This window comes from Clinocottus analis, unplaced genomic scaffold (assembly GCF_023055335.1).
Source record: "Clinocottus analis isolate CAN_PGR_092001 unplaced genomic scaffold, fCliAna1.0.p SCAF_36, whole genome shotgun sequence".
Taxonomy (NCBI): domain Eukaryota; kingdom Metazoa; phylum Chordata; class Actinopteri; order Perciformes; family Cottidae; genus Clinocottus; species Clinocottus analis.
In genome coordinates this window covers 431986-446053 of record NW_027176109.1, presented here as the reverse complement: position 1 = coordinate 446053, position 14068 = coordinate 431986, and positions in this window count along the sequence as shown.

Genomic DNA, 14068 nt, shown 5'->3' with positions numbered 1-14068 from the left:
GGATGGTCATGGTTCAGCTATACTGGTCTTGAATGCTGTTTTGCATGGCTGTCTGGGGGTAAATGAGTTAAGACACACACACACAGAGACAGACAGACAGACACACACACACACACACAGACAGACACACACACATCATAAGTTCTTAGAATAGGGTCAAAACAGGACTGATAGGCCAAGTTTTGAAAAAGTAGCACCTGAGGGCCTTTTTTATATTGAGGTCGTTGAAATGAAATCCAAGTAAGAGTCAAAGGGTCAAGAGGTCAGCTGAAGGTCAGAGACAAGGTCAGGGCCCTGAAAGCAGGACAGACACAAAAGTCTGGAGATCAGGGCTTCAAACAAAAGGAGGAAAAGACTGCGATGCAATGCCAGAGCTCTGCCTCTAGAGGTCAGAGGTCAAATGGAGGTTAAACACTCGGAGCAGGGACTGAATATGAATCAATACTTGGCTTAAAACCGAGAGGCTTTTGGCTCAGAAAGAGCACGAGGGCCCGTTCTGGTCACCCCACACCGCTGCGGCAGAGAACACACCGGATCCACAACAACGTGTGTCAAGTTCCAGAACTAAATATCACCAGAAAGATTATTCGTGGGGGATGTGGAAATCTCTCTCGCGGGTCTGTAACGCGTTTATGGCTAAAAAGCAACAACAGCGACTGCAGCAACACACATCAACGCCAAGTGGAAATCTCTTCTTACATAAATAACCAGAATGAGATCAGGAGGTCTGCTCCAGCGCCGCGTTATCCGTCTGTCTGGATGGCCGAGGCCTTTATTTTGTTGTTTTTTAAATTATCTTTACCTCCTAATTTAAAATGATGTACGAGCGCGTTACCCAGTTATTACGTTAGCTGTGCTGGAGACGGCTTTGTTATTTGTGTTATTGCGTTATCGGACCAGTTGACGGGTCTATGGGAGTAGAATGAGGCCCTTTTTTTAAAATATGTACCTGCGTCAGTAGCCCGACTTACTGAAATAATAACGGGCTGTTTAGCATCTCAAACATGTGGAAGCCCATTTCCGCCACCAAAAAAAAAAATTAGGACCCAAAAAAAAAATAAAAATATTAAGATAAAAAAAAAATAAAAAAAAAATTAGCACCAAAAAAAAAAGAAGAATTAATTAGAACCCAAAACAAAAAAAATTTGAGCGCAAAAAAAAAAAAAAAAAAATTTAGGATAAAAAAAAATAAAAATTAGGACCCCACCCAAAAAATGAGGACAATAAATAGACTTTTTTTCCCGTCCTAATTTTTTTTTTTTTTTTTTCCGAAAGCCCGGAAATAATAATAAAATTCCATGACTTTCCAGGTTTTCCATGACCGTAAGAACCCTGCGTTCTGATATCCAGGAACACGTGTTTATTATGTGCATCTCTTTCCCGTTTAGTCCCAGGTGAAACCACCCGGCTTAGATTTGGGGAAGCGTGACACACTGGAAGGTGCACACAACTTCTTATCGATGTCAATATTATGTTTTGGCCCACAGATGTTCGTTGACATTTTAATTTGTCATCTACGAAGGTTTTTCCTACACGTGATGGTCGCTTTATGTTTCCATATGCGTATAAAAATGTGTCCCTGGGTGCTGTATAGTTTCTGGATTACGGTTTCTTTAATTTACAAGCCACTTACAATCCCTGCTTTGCGCACACACACACACACACACACACACACCATCGCTTTACTCACCAGTCACGATCGTACAACAGAAATAAGATTAAAGTGGCGATGTAATCCCTCGAGTTGAGCATGAATGTTATCGTCTCTCGAATCGCTGCTGCAGTTTTTTTATCGGGGAAAATCTTCCATAACTCTGGAATTTCACAGTGAATGGATTTTCTCATTCAGCAAGCCGGGCAGCAGTCGAGGCGCATCTGTTGTCGCTAAATGCTTTGCAAACAGCCGAGTGAGTGTGCGTCTCAGCGTCTGAGCGTGTGTGTGTGTGTATGTGTGTGTGAGTGTGTACACATTAAGGTCTGTACACTGAAGCTGCAGCAGCATATATCCAAACCGCTGGAAACAGATTCAAGATCTAAATGATTCACTACATTTAGATTTTTGTATCTTTTACAGTTGCCTCCGTTCATGGAAAAGATGAAAAGTTAAAAAAGGGTTGATTGTTGTAGCTTCAAAAGTTGTGTCACTTCAGCGTAGGCTCAGTTGAAGCTATAAGACGTTAGCTGAAGCGCCAAGACGTTAGCTGAAGCGCTAAGACGTTAGCTGAAGAAATGAGACGTTAGCTGAAACAGTAAGACGTTAGCTGAAACAGTAAGACGTTAGCTGAAACAGTAAGACGTTAGCTGAAGAAATGAGACGTTAGCTGAAGAAATGAGACGTTAGCTGAAACAATAAGACGTTAACCAACGCAGAAACAATATTCATGCTAGCAATACACTGACTTCAATCTACCACAAATACAACCATGTTAGCGCGCACACACAGACGCGCACACACACACACACACACACACACACACACACACACACACACACACACACACAGTCTCTCATGTGAATCTCTAAGCTGTAGACAACTCTGTCATCTAGCTGAAAGGAGGTCAAAGGTCGCGGATAAAGCCACGGCTGTCGAGCCGACGACAGACGAGCTTCTGGTGGAGCGACCGCCCTCATGAACACGTCTGGAGGCCGTTTAGCGCTACGGAGGCCGACCTGAACAAATCCACCAAGAGCGGAGGTCGAGTCCACCTTCGCTCAGTCGAGAGCCAATCAGCATGAGCGAGTGGTTGATTAGGAGGCTTTTATTTACGATGAAAGCTAAAATACTCTCAAATTAATTAGGATTAGAGTCAAAGACAAACATTAGCATCAACTCAATCTCAGCTAGTGAAACTAGCACAGAGATGAAATTAAAGATTATTAATGCTTCTCTTTTTTTTTTAAATTTAGAAGAAAAATCTCCTAAATTAACATTCTGGATCTACACAATCCAACACACTTCCTTATCCCCAAGCCTGGACAATGGCTAATGGTGACCAATAACAATGTTTCCCATCTATTTATTAGTGCATACTAACCAAATAAACCAAATATAATATTAAGAGCATGCACACAGGCCTGGTCAAGAGGAGCTGGAACACACCGTCCATATTTCTTGGAATTGTTTGGAGCAAAACCTGAAGTACCTGCAGTACCTCTTGGTTGGCTCACTATTACTTTTCCATGGGAAATGGATAAATAATAAGGTGTCCGGTTTGCACAGGGACATAGTTCACATTTCATAAGTCTCATTTATGAATTACGAGCGGCCCTAAGGATTAACAGTCACAATCCAACGTAATTTCACGAGGACAATGGCGCCATTCTACATGAGAAATGTTAGAATTTCTGAGTTACTTTGGGTTTTAAGTCTTACACAAACATCAAAACTCCTCATAGGATAAGTATTAGTTGTGTACTAAAACATAGCATAGACAGTTAACTTTAAAGACAGACGTTTAACTCGCCGAAGAAAAACTTACGTAGGAAATTGAGATTTACCTGATAATTCGGATGATGCAGGAAATAATCCGGACATCCCGCCACAGCCATGTTTTGCGTTTCTCAGCTACTTTTTTATGAAATTCGGTTTCGATGCGAGACGGACAGAGCAGAACCTGCAAACAGAGGAAGAGAAGACAAATGGAAGTTATTGGAAAACTACAAAAATGGAAGAAGGGATCGGGTGAGAAGGTCCGACAGAGGAAGAAGAGGAGGATGACGGGAGGAAAGGAAGATGGAGTCCAAGTTCTGAGGAGAAGGATATAGCAACAAAACACATTTTAAATCCACATAGACCCATAAACAACAAGGAACAGTGGTTGGTTATATATTGACCAATAAACATGACCACCTTGTTCACTAGACTTCCAGTCACATTGAGGGTAAAGTGCAAGTGAATTGGAGCCAAGATCAACCACAGCGGCTTATATTTGGGTAATAAAGAGCTTATTTAACTTTGCACAACGACTGCAGCACAGTTGTAGAGCAAATGGACGTGTGTGAGTCGTTTATGGAGCCCGAGGACGCGTCCCGGCTGCGAGTCTTATCACCTTTTTGGGGGTTTTCTAAATATTTGTACCGTTCTGACTGGGACCGGCCTGTCCATCTCAACATACTCCCAGCATTCAGTTGAAGTCACACCTCAGGGGGACTCTAAGAGGTGTTCTTCCACTCTTCCTCGGGTCAAAACAACCGCGACCTCAACAACATGGACTTTTAGCCCATTTGAACTTGTTAAAAAGTGGGCATCCTGTTTGACCTCTTGGCACTGCTGCCTCTGAACAAACACCTGTAAACACCGACCCAAAAATAGCCTGCAGGCACCTCCCCAGGTCTTAAGTTAGCGCCCGCGGTGTATTTGTGGCCCGACGCCTGCTCGGGCTCACAACTGTGACGGTCTTGTATGCAGCAGTTCACGACCCCGCGTTGGCATTTTTAAAATAGGGCCTGCCATTTTTATAGACGTCTAATATTATCTCGTGTTTGAATTAGCGGTTTGCGAGCAGGGCGGCCCTCAGAGTGTGTGTATGTACGCATGTGTGTGTTTCTTTGCCCAGACATGTGCTTCTGCGTGTGTGCATGTACTGTATGTGCGTGCGTCTATTTTTAGGAGGATTTTAAAGGCCCTTTGAGAAGCTCTATTTGTGCTCACAGAGTTGTGCATGTTGACCGAGCAGCCGCCGGGTTCAACGATGGGACCGCTGTTCCCTCGGTACAGTCAACTACCGCCATGCGTAGTGAACATGCCGACATATTGCAAAGGCCTCTGAGGAAGATGATGCAAGCGAAAAAAAAGACATGTTTGAGTCGATCTATAGCAAGAAGACTCGATTGTCGGGGGGGTAAAGGTGTTCGTAGGTACAGAAATTGTACTGACGATCGTAAAGGGTGTCAACCCTGGAAGCACAGATCCAATTTAAACATTATACTTGAGCGTTAATGTGCTATGATGACAAATAATAGTCGTCCATCTTTGACGAATTTGAATTTTCTTGAAAATAACAGACCAGGTCAACAATCCGGTCCAATCAAGACCGATAGTACTTTATGTTAGGCCCCCCTAAGTTCTACCGGTTTCCATCAATGAATAGATGTATGTCGTCCTGAAAATTGTGTCAGCTGATGAGCTAAATAAAACCGTAAGACTGTCATTCAGTGTTAAAAAAAATAATATTTTTGAACCTCCAAAATCTGGCTTGCTAATAATGACCAAACTGTGAATGCATTCAAGACAAAGAGCCTGGCACCACGATCACTGGGCCTCGAAGAAAGGGCTTGATTGTAATGAGGGTGTGTGTGTGTGTGTGTGTGTGTGTGGCCTGGGTCGGCTGGCATGCGAGGACAGCTCGCCATTTACGCATTATTTACAGACACACAGTTTACAACAAAAACAAAACAAATTAACATGAGGCTAAACTGTCCGAGCAGCCCCTCATTAGGCGCCGCACACAGGCGCTAGCTAGCGGCGGCTGAACTGTGCGGCGTTCACCCGGTTCCCCGGAGTCAGGGGAGGTCGCGTAAGACGGACAGCCGCGGGTTTATACAATCGAATTTAAACAAAAAAACTGCCAGATTTAAGCGTGTGGCCTTTTCAACATGGCCGACATGCCTTCTGCTGAAACACGATGGAAAGCCCAGGAGCATTAAAATACCTTGAAACCCAAAGATTCAAAACGCTCATACGTGACAGAGTGAGTCTTGGTGACTGATGTATGGACCGAACGCACCTATGCCTAATGGCATCCCCCGACACAATCAAAGCCATCCCAGCGCAGGGATTATCGGACCTTCTCGGAGCCCTTTGATTCGATTCCTTCCACTCGAACGGCGGACTGAAACCTAACCATCTCTGACCTTGACGGTGCAATTACCAAGGACGGTGTCGCCTCACTAGAGAGGAGGACTCTGGGGATTGGTGGCTACACCCGGTGGTGAGGTGACTGCATCTGGATTAATTTTTTGCATGAGGGAGAAGGTCAGCTGGTGGACTTAAAACGCAATAATGGCCATCATGGATCATAAATCCTTTCCAGCACTATCCTGGGCCGAGACACAACACTCTACTGAAGGTGTTCCTTCTGTGAGTTTTAGCCACATCCGCCCGGTGGTGTGTGGGTATTAGTTAGTGTGCAGGTTATTTCATTTTTAAAACGTCCATCCTGGTGGTTTGGGACCATTTCTTTCTCCGTTAGGAAAGTAAATGTGAAAGAAAACCAATACGCAAGCATGATCTTTGTGGATAAGTGTCAGATGGCTCTAGCTTCTTTACCTCGAGGTGATTACGTTCATTTAACAAAACACACACAACAAGATCATAATGTGTATTCTAATGTCTTGTTTGTTGGGTGGCGATCACCCAACAAACATACGACCTTCAGAGGACAGTTGGCAGCAGGGTGACGTAGATGGGATTCGTCTGAGCTAGAACATGCAATGAATGAGTCACATTGAAACTAAACGTACACGTCCTGGTAGGCCAGCGTGCTTGGTCACTGTCGGGAGTTAATGTGCTGATATGTACACGCTTACATCTCAAAAAAAGGTCCAGCTTTAACTTCCCCAGGTGCTGAGCCCTGCAGAGAGGCCAACAGGTGAGGCCGAGGGTCACCAGGACCCTGGGCTGTATAAAGCAAAGCCCAACTAAAAGAGTAGAAACATTTCTCTGAAGACTTCTCTTGGTGTTGGAGGATCAGTGTCTGGAAAGCTCAGCAGACCAAAAATGGATGTTCAGAGCACTTTAGAGGCTGAAGGACTTTGCTTCTGGTTGCAACCAATACCCAGAGGGTGAATATGGGATACGAGTGATTGCAAAGCAGAAAACAAACTTTCAGACGCACGTTTGCAAGAATATTCTCTTTGCAAAAGATAAAATATACAATTACAAAATCACGTATATCGAATCTCATTATGGTTTTAAATACTTATCTAATTCGGGCACGGCTTCCACGCATATTAAATAACTGCTTATTAGGTTTTTATCCCGTCCACAAGCCTTTCTGAGGAGTCCAGTACAAAATGCCGAGAGTGGAAAATGGAAATATTAAACTTTTAACCTCACGTACTGCATGTAGGCCAACGCCGAGACAGACGAGGGGCTCGTGAGCTGAGCAAACACGAGTTGTAAACGAAGGAGTCAGTTTTTGTTGTTGTTGTTGTTGTCTGCCGGCCCCGCTGGTCTGGTTCGCACGTCTGAGAGGTCAAACTGTCTGTTTGGTTTGTAATACTGCCCGTCTGTCTGTCTGTCATTTTTATGAGGCGTTCTCTCTTCTACGTATTTCCCCGGCCGTTCCTTATTGGGAAAACATTCCTAATAGTTGGGGTTATTAATAGCGGGGTATCCAGACGCTAACTGTAGCATAAAACAGTGCAAGTGAGCCAGATGCTAACAGAGCTCTATACTACAGTTCCCAAAAGCTTTTATACTTCATCCAATGTGCTGTGTTGTTGACTGAAAGGCAATACGTACCATGTGGCTTCAGTATTAAAGGACCATGTATGAATTCTGCTGTTTCCAGAGCTATTACTGAACCAAAAGTGTCACTTTGGAACGATGCAAACACAGTATATCAGTGACTGTATCAGGTCGAATTCAACCAAGAAGACATGCTATGCTACGGTCAGCAATGGAGGGTATTAAAAACGCTTAAACCTCTCACTAATATGAATTTACTGACAGGGACCCTGGTGTCAAGCAACAATAGCACACGTCAGAGTGATGATTCAGGGGGTACAATCCAAACCAAAATGACCCTTCAAAGAGCCTTCCTGGATTAACTAATCCCTGTTTCACACATGGGAACCAGCTCAACGTTAGCATCCCGTACAGTTCAGCTGTGCCCACCCCGTCCCCGGTGTCATATTATTGTAAAATATGTTCATCCAAATCAACTTGTCTTCAGCTGATCGGCGTGGACACGGCTTAACACGGGGCTGTTCAGCTCAGTCATCTCTGGAATGCAGAGAGCACATTCTTTCCATTTTGGGCACCCTGCAAAAAAAAAAAAAAAAAAGTGCAATACGGTGAAGCCCGGCCTCACGAAAGGGATTGATCTGTGAGCCAGCCGGGGATAGTGTGGATGGTGTTGAAAGGAAGGCGAGGAACATATGGCAGAATGTGTGTGTGTGCATGTACGTACCATCAACACGCTCTATTTGTAAGCTTTTCTTACTTTAGGTACCACGGGGTGGAAAGGGGACTTTTTTATGCTTCTAAAAGGTCAGATTGTGTCGCTGAACAAAGTGTTTTATCTCTTAGGCCCTGGGGTGGAGGTCTGCACAGGTGTGACACCCAGCTGCTCCTGCAGGGTGTCCGGCCATGACGGCCCGCTCACGCAGGCAAGAACCGTACTTGAGCTGTTGGACCTTTAGTGGTGCATTCAACACCGTTGACCATCGCATCCTGTTACAGGGATGAGAACATTTGATTGGCACCAAGCTGATTTAAGTCCTATTTATCAGATCAATCCCTGTTTGTAAATTATGAATCCTCGATGCACACCAACAGTTGTCACGGAGTTCCACAAGGTTCTGTTCTCGGACCAATGTTATTCACCTTATAGATGCTTCCATGAAGCATATATCATTTGACAACCCTCCATAAACTTATGCAGATGATACCGAGTTATATCTACCAGACAAAACCAACCAGGTCGCTAAACTTCAAGTGTGTCTTAAAGACCTGCAACTTCCTGTTGAACTCAGACAAGACTGAAGATATTTTACTTGGGATCTTGCTTTACCCAAGGTTTCTTCCTTTTTAGTTTTTAGTTTTTCTAGTTCCAACACGAGGGTCCTGGGACAGGATGTCATATGTTCTATAGATTGTAAAGCCCTCTGAGGCACATGTCTGTCTTTGTGCTATGCAAAATAAATGTAATTGAGGAAAGTGTGTTGATTAAAAAAGGGTTAAGGTAAGTTAATATGAATTAAGCAGATGGCTGGTCATGCACTTCATGCTTCTTTGACCCTATGCAACCTAAAGCTATGAATTTGAATACCTTTTTAGTCACACACCCACAGACAGTTGAGAGCAGCCTGTCATCTAAACAAACCAATCACAGGTGAAATGAGTCGTGAGAGATGACACAAGACCGCCAGGGTCCCAAAACAAAGCCCCGCCATCTTGTTTTTAAAAATATATTATATTTAAGAAGCTGCTCACAATTCAACCAGGACTCTGCCACATGGTCACATCTCTAAGCACCACACCTCTGCAAAACCCTCCTTCTCCTCCCCACCCCTCTGATTCCCACCAATGCCTCCCCTCTCCTTAAAAACCCCTCGTCCAGCCCCAACGCCGGCCCCCTCCATTGGACCCCGACCCTCATCCTGCACCGCTCAGCACCGAACATAAACAGCGTCTTAATTCAAGAAATGGCACGGATCCAACTCGGTGTCTGTGGAGAGCCCATTGAAGTGAACGTACTGACCGTGAGCCAACCCCGAGAGAGAGAGAGAGAGAGAGAGAGAGAGGGCAGGTCAATTATTCTGCTGTATATGTTTTAACTAGCCAGGCGCCTTATGTGAGAATATTTAGCCTGGCCGCTGGGAGTTATCAAAACTTCCTCTGGGGAGGCGACCTATAGAAAAGTGCCGCGGCTGGAAAGACGAGTTGCCTGCTCTCCTGTATTGTTTCGCTGTGGGACCGGAGAAAGTTTATGGATATTTTACACAAGCAACCGAGAAATCATCTTGAACTTGAGCATTAAAATAGTGTCGCCAAATTATTAGATGGCGCCAAAGAATGAACATTTTTTAAACACACTGTTGGCACTGTGTGGTAGGACACTAACAAACAGCACTGATTCAAATGTGTGGTGTTCCACGTAACTTTTAGCATTACAAATATTTGTAATTGTGAGCGTCTCAAATTTATGGAAGCCCATTTTCGCCACAAAAAAAATAAATAATTAGGACCTAAAAAAAAAAAATACCCAAAAAAAAATAGGACCAAAAAAAAAAAATTATTAAAAAAAAGAAAAGAAAATGATCGCCTTTTTTTGTTGCCCCCAAAAAAATAGGAACGAAAAAAAAAAAAAAAAAAAAAAGATATGGATCGCCTTTTTAAAAAAAAATCTTTTGGTAAATAACAAGACCGCTTGAGTATAAAACAGTGCTTGCGATGTTAAAATAAAAGAATACGTGAATTTAAATGAACCTTTGAATTAACTTATTGTAAAACCAAAGTGATGAAATAATGTATTGCTTAGATGTTTTTTTTTATTTTCGTCAACAAAAAAAAAAAAAAAAAAAGGCAATTTTTTTTTTGAGAGGGGGGGAGGGGTCCTAATTTTCTTCTTTTCTTTTTTGGTCTTAATTTTCTTTTCTTTTTTTTTCGTCGTAATTTTTTTTTTTTTGGGGTCCTAATTTTTTTGTCCTTTCTTTTTTGGTCCTAATTTATTTTTATTTTTTTTGGTCCTAATTTTTTTTGTGTGTGTGTGTCAGAAATGGGCTTCCATACAATTAGGTTGTCAGAGAGAGAGAGAGAGTGTGTGTGTGTGTGTGTGTGTGTGTGTGTGTGTGTGTGTGTGTGTGTGTGTGTGTGTGTGTGTGTGTGTGTGTGTGTGTGTGTGTGTGTGTGTGCGCGCGTGCGTGCGTGCGTGCGTGCGTGTGTGTTGGCTGTTGTTTCTGCTGCAGTGCAACACTGAAGACGGGAGAAAGAGTGGAACAGAGCATCTCTGTCTCTGTTTTAATCAGCAGATTAGATGGTAGTCACTCCTCACTGGATGTGCTTGTTGCACATGTTGATTAGTCATTAATTGGCAGCTTTCATTATCTGAGCGCAGCAGCGTAAAGTGGGGCTATAAGAGAGGGCCTGATGTCATGCCGGTGGAGGCTGAATAGCACCAGTCTATGAGAGAAAGGCCTTTTGGAAACGTGGACAGTGGCTAATTGGATGAGGATTTCATTGGGCTGCTTGGGAGCACTGGTCTTACGCAATGGCGTCGATGAATGGAAGGAGCTTGGGAGCGATTGTGCTTGTGCACAAGTTGGCTGTAATGGTGGCCCCCAGAGGGCTCCGTTGGATGGATTTGCCTTCTCATGACGCCATCTTTGCTACACCTGTTGGTTGCACAGAACCTCTTCCGATGGCCGATGCTGTAAACTACAAATTACTGCTTGCGTTAAGACCTCCTCCTAGTCAAGAAGGTGAAAAAGCTGTGTTACGAAACGGCAAAAGTGAACATCAAAAACCCAAATAAAAGCGACCTTGTTGGTAAAATACTTAACTTGTGTCAGAAAAGGGCTGGAGGTCTATGCGACCCATCGAGGAGAAAAGGGGAATCGGATTTATTTGGCTTACTTACTCTAAGGAATGCTAACAAACTTGGCTGAAAATCATATTAAAAAGGACTTAACGGAAGTCCTGTTCCTAAGTACCTAAGTACACCAGACTAAGCCCTGATCGCCTTTAAGTCTGGGTATAATACTAGAAAACCAGAGGGCAGAAAATGTAATTATGTACAACGAAATACATGCATACATGGTCAGAAGAGATGTATTCAGAGCGTGAGAGAGACTCAGAATCAGGTTCAGGACAGTGCTGTGATTCAAGAACAGAGAAACGCCTGCGAGAAGCGTCCGACGCAGCGACCAAAGCCAACTAACCACGGTGTGTTTTCATTTGGCAATGCAGATTCCAGCTGGTACGCTGAGACAGATCCACAGAGGGAGAGACCGACAGAGATATAACAAAGCAAAGCGAGGAGAGAGAGGACTAGAGGAAGAGGAGGAGGCAGACAGAGAGACAAAGAGAGGAAGATAAAACTAAGGGACGTCCGAGATGTAAAGATAAAGGCAAGAGCAACGGTAGAAATAGTGTCCGTGTGTGTGAACAGTGTTTCTCAAAGGAAACCCAATTCCTAAAAGGCTTTATGTATCATCAGAAGAGCGAACGTCTCCGACCATTTTTCACCTTATACCGTCTTGAAAAAACATTTCTAAGAGATGAACATTTGCTTAAGTACAACTTTGATTCATGCAAAAACATATGCACACCTATGCTAACGAGCCGCTAGCCCTTTTTCCACATGAGCTGACGTTATAAGTAGGCGACAAGAATCCCAACAAAACGGATGTTCAGGTTCCCTCGTGTGGCTAAAATGAGTACTGCAGATATGCACGTTAAAGATTAGCTAAACACACTCCCCTTCGGCCCACCTTTGGGTCCCGACCCGGTCTTTTTTTTTACCTGTGGCCACCCGAGCATGCGGTCGCTCAGGTGTTGGGTTACCGACAGAGCGAAGGCAACATTCTTGCCTCTCACGCAGGCTCGGGTTTCAGCCACATTTGGACTAACACCAGACGGTGAGGAACCCGATCCGTTGTACATATTTTGTGGTTTCGACAGGCGAGCGTTGCGTCACCTTTGGTCACGCGTGAAAGCGGGTCGGGGGCGGGAGAATCCAGCCCGTGTAGGTCCATATTTACAGCACGGAGGGGGAGGAATAATAATAATAATACCACAAAGTTTACCTCTGGCAACGGTTCCAGTTCTTAGAAATGACTCCTTGCAAGGCGAGACACGATTACACAGCAGCTCTGCTCGAGATAGCAGGAACGTAGGACATGAATCGGCCTGTAGTGTCAACAGTAAGTGGTTACATGAGTCTTAAGGGCTGTTGCCTTTGTGGGTAAGCATCAACCGAAGCAATCTCGGGCGCTTTAAGGCCGAGCTGTGCGGTGGCCCAACACTTTACCAGGAGAGAGAGAGAGCGACGAGTCATTTGTAGAAATTGAAAACTGTTTACGCAACAAAACAGACTTGAGCTTCCGCCAAAAGACAAACAGACCCCCAAAAAACCTTCGCCGTGTACTTTTTTTTGGACCGCCGACAGCCAGCCGAGCGTTCTCGGTCCGGCCGGCGAAGGCGCTCCGCTTCCCAGCCGGAGTCGGTCGACTGACATGAACTGCAGAGCGGACCCCCCAGTCGGCTGGCGTTAATGGTGTCATGACATCAGGGAGGGGGTATTAACAGCGTATAAGCCCGGACTAACTACCGCTGAATGACTGCTGGCTGACGCAAGACCCACAGGAATGCTGCCTGGAGCACGACCGCAAGCTCCTACCCCCCCCCCCCCCCCCTCTCCATGACCAGCTGAAAGGATATCTCTGCCACTCCACCCCATAGGCGCCCAAACCCTCTTGTGCATCCAGAAAAGTGCATATGTTTAAATAAAAATGAGGCTCAGGGTTTTGGGGTCGTGCAACAAATCTCGCGGCCGAGCACGCGGTGTTTCAAAGCAGGATCGGGGGCGCGAGCGGCGGGACGGCCGAAAAAATCCCGTAGCGGGTTGTCGAGCGCAGCTTCGCTGGAAGTATAATTATGTGCAACGAGTGCAGCCGGCAGCCTTTTGGCAGCCGGCTGCCGCCGCGCAGAGTTCATGCCCCGTCATGCCTGCGCTCACCGAGCATGGTCTGGAAATAGCAGGCCGGTGCCGAGGGAGAGGAGGGGGAAAGAAGAAGCTGCAGCAGCAGCAGCGAGAGCACGGGGATGTGACCACATGAAGGGAGACTGGGAGTAATGGGAACCGGGGGCGGGGCGAGGAGAAGAGAAATCCTCTCTGGCTGTCAGGAATAAATATGAAAAATGCTGGAAAAGACTCACATGGCTTGTTTTAGAGAGCGTGCAGCAAGGCCTCACTTTGAGAGGCGGGTGTGTCGGCCAGATTGTGCGTGTGTGTGTGTTTGTGTGTGTGTTTGGCTTCAGTGACTCCAGGAAGGTCGCTCAGCGAGCGCCGCCGGGCCTCACATCCAGGAACAAACCGACACGATTCTTTTTAAAACATCCGGCGGTGTTTAAGTCAGTGGGACGGTCAGACGGAGAGGCGAGGGACCCTTTAAACACAAGTGTTACACCCTGGAAGTCTGCACCGACGGTATGGGTTCGGTCCCCGATCGGCATTCTGAACATCGACAGTTCCCGAGAATAATATATCGAGTCGGTTACGCGGCAACTTTTCAGCCGCTGAAGAGGTCGATTTGGAAGAAGGGCCTCGGATCAGACCTCCGTCCAAAGACCTTCGAGACGACGATCCGAGTCTCTCGTCGTTTCTATTTGCGTTACCGC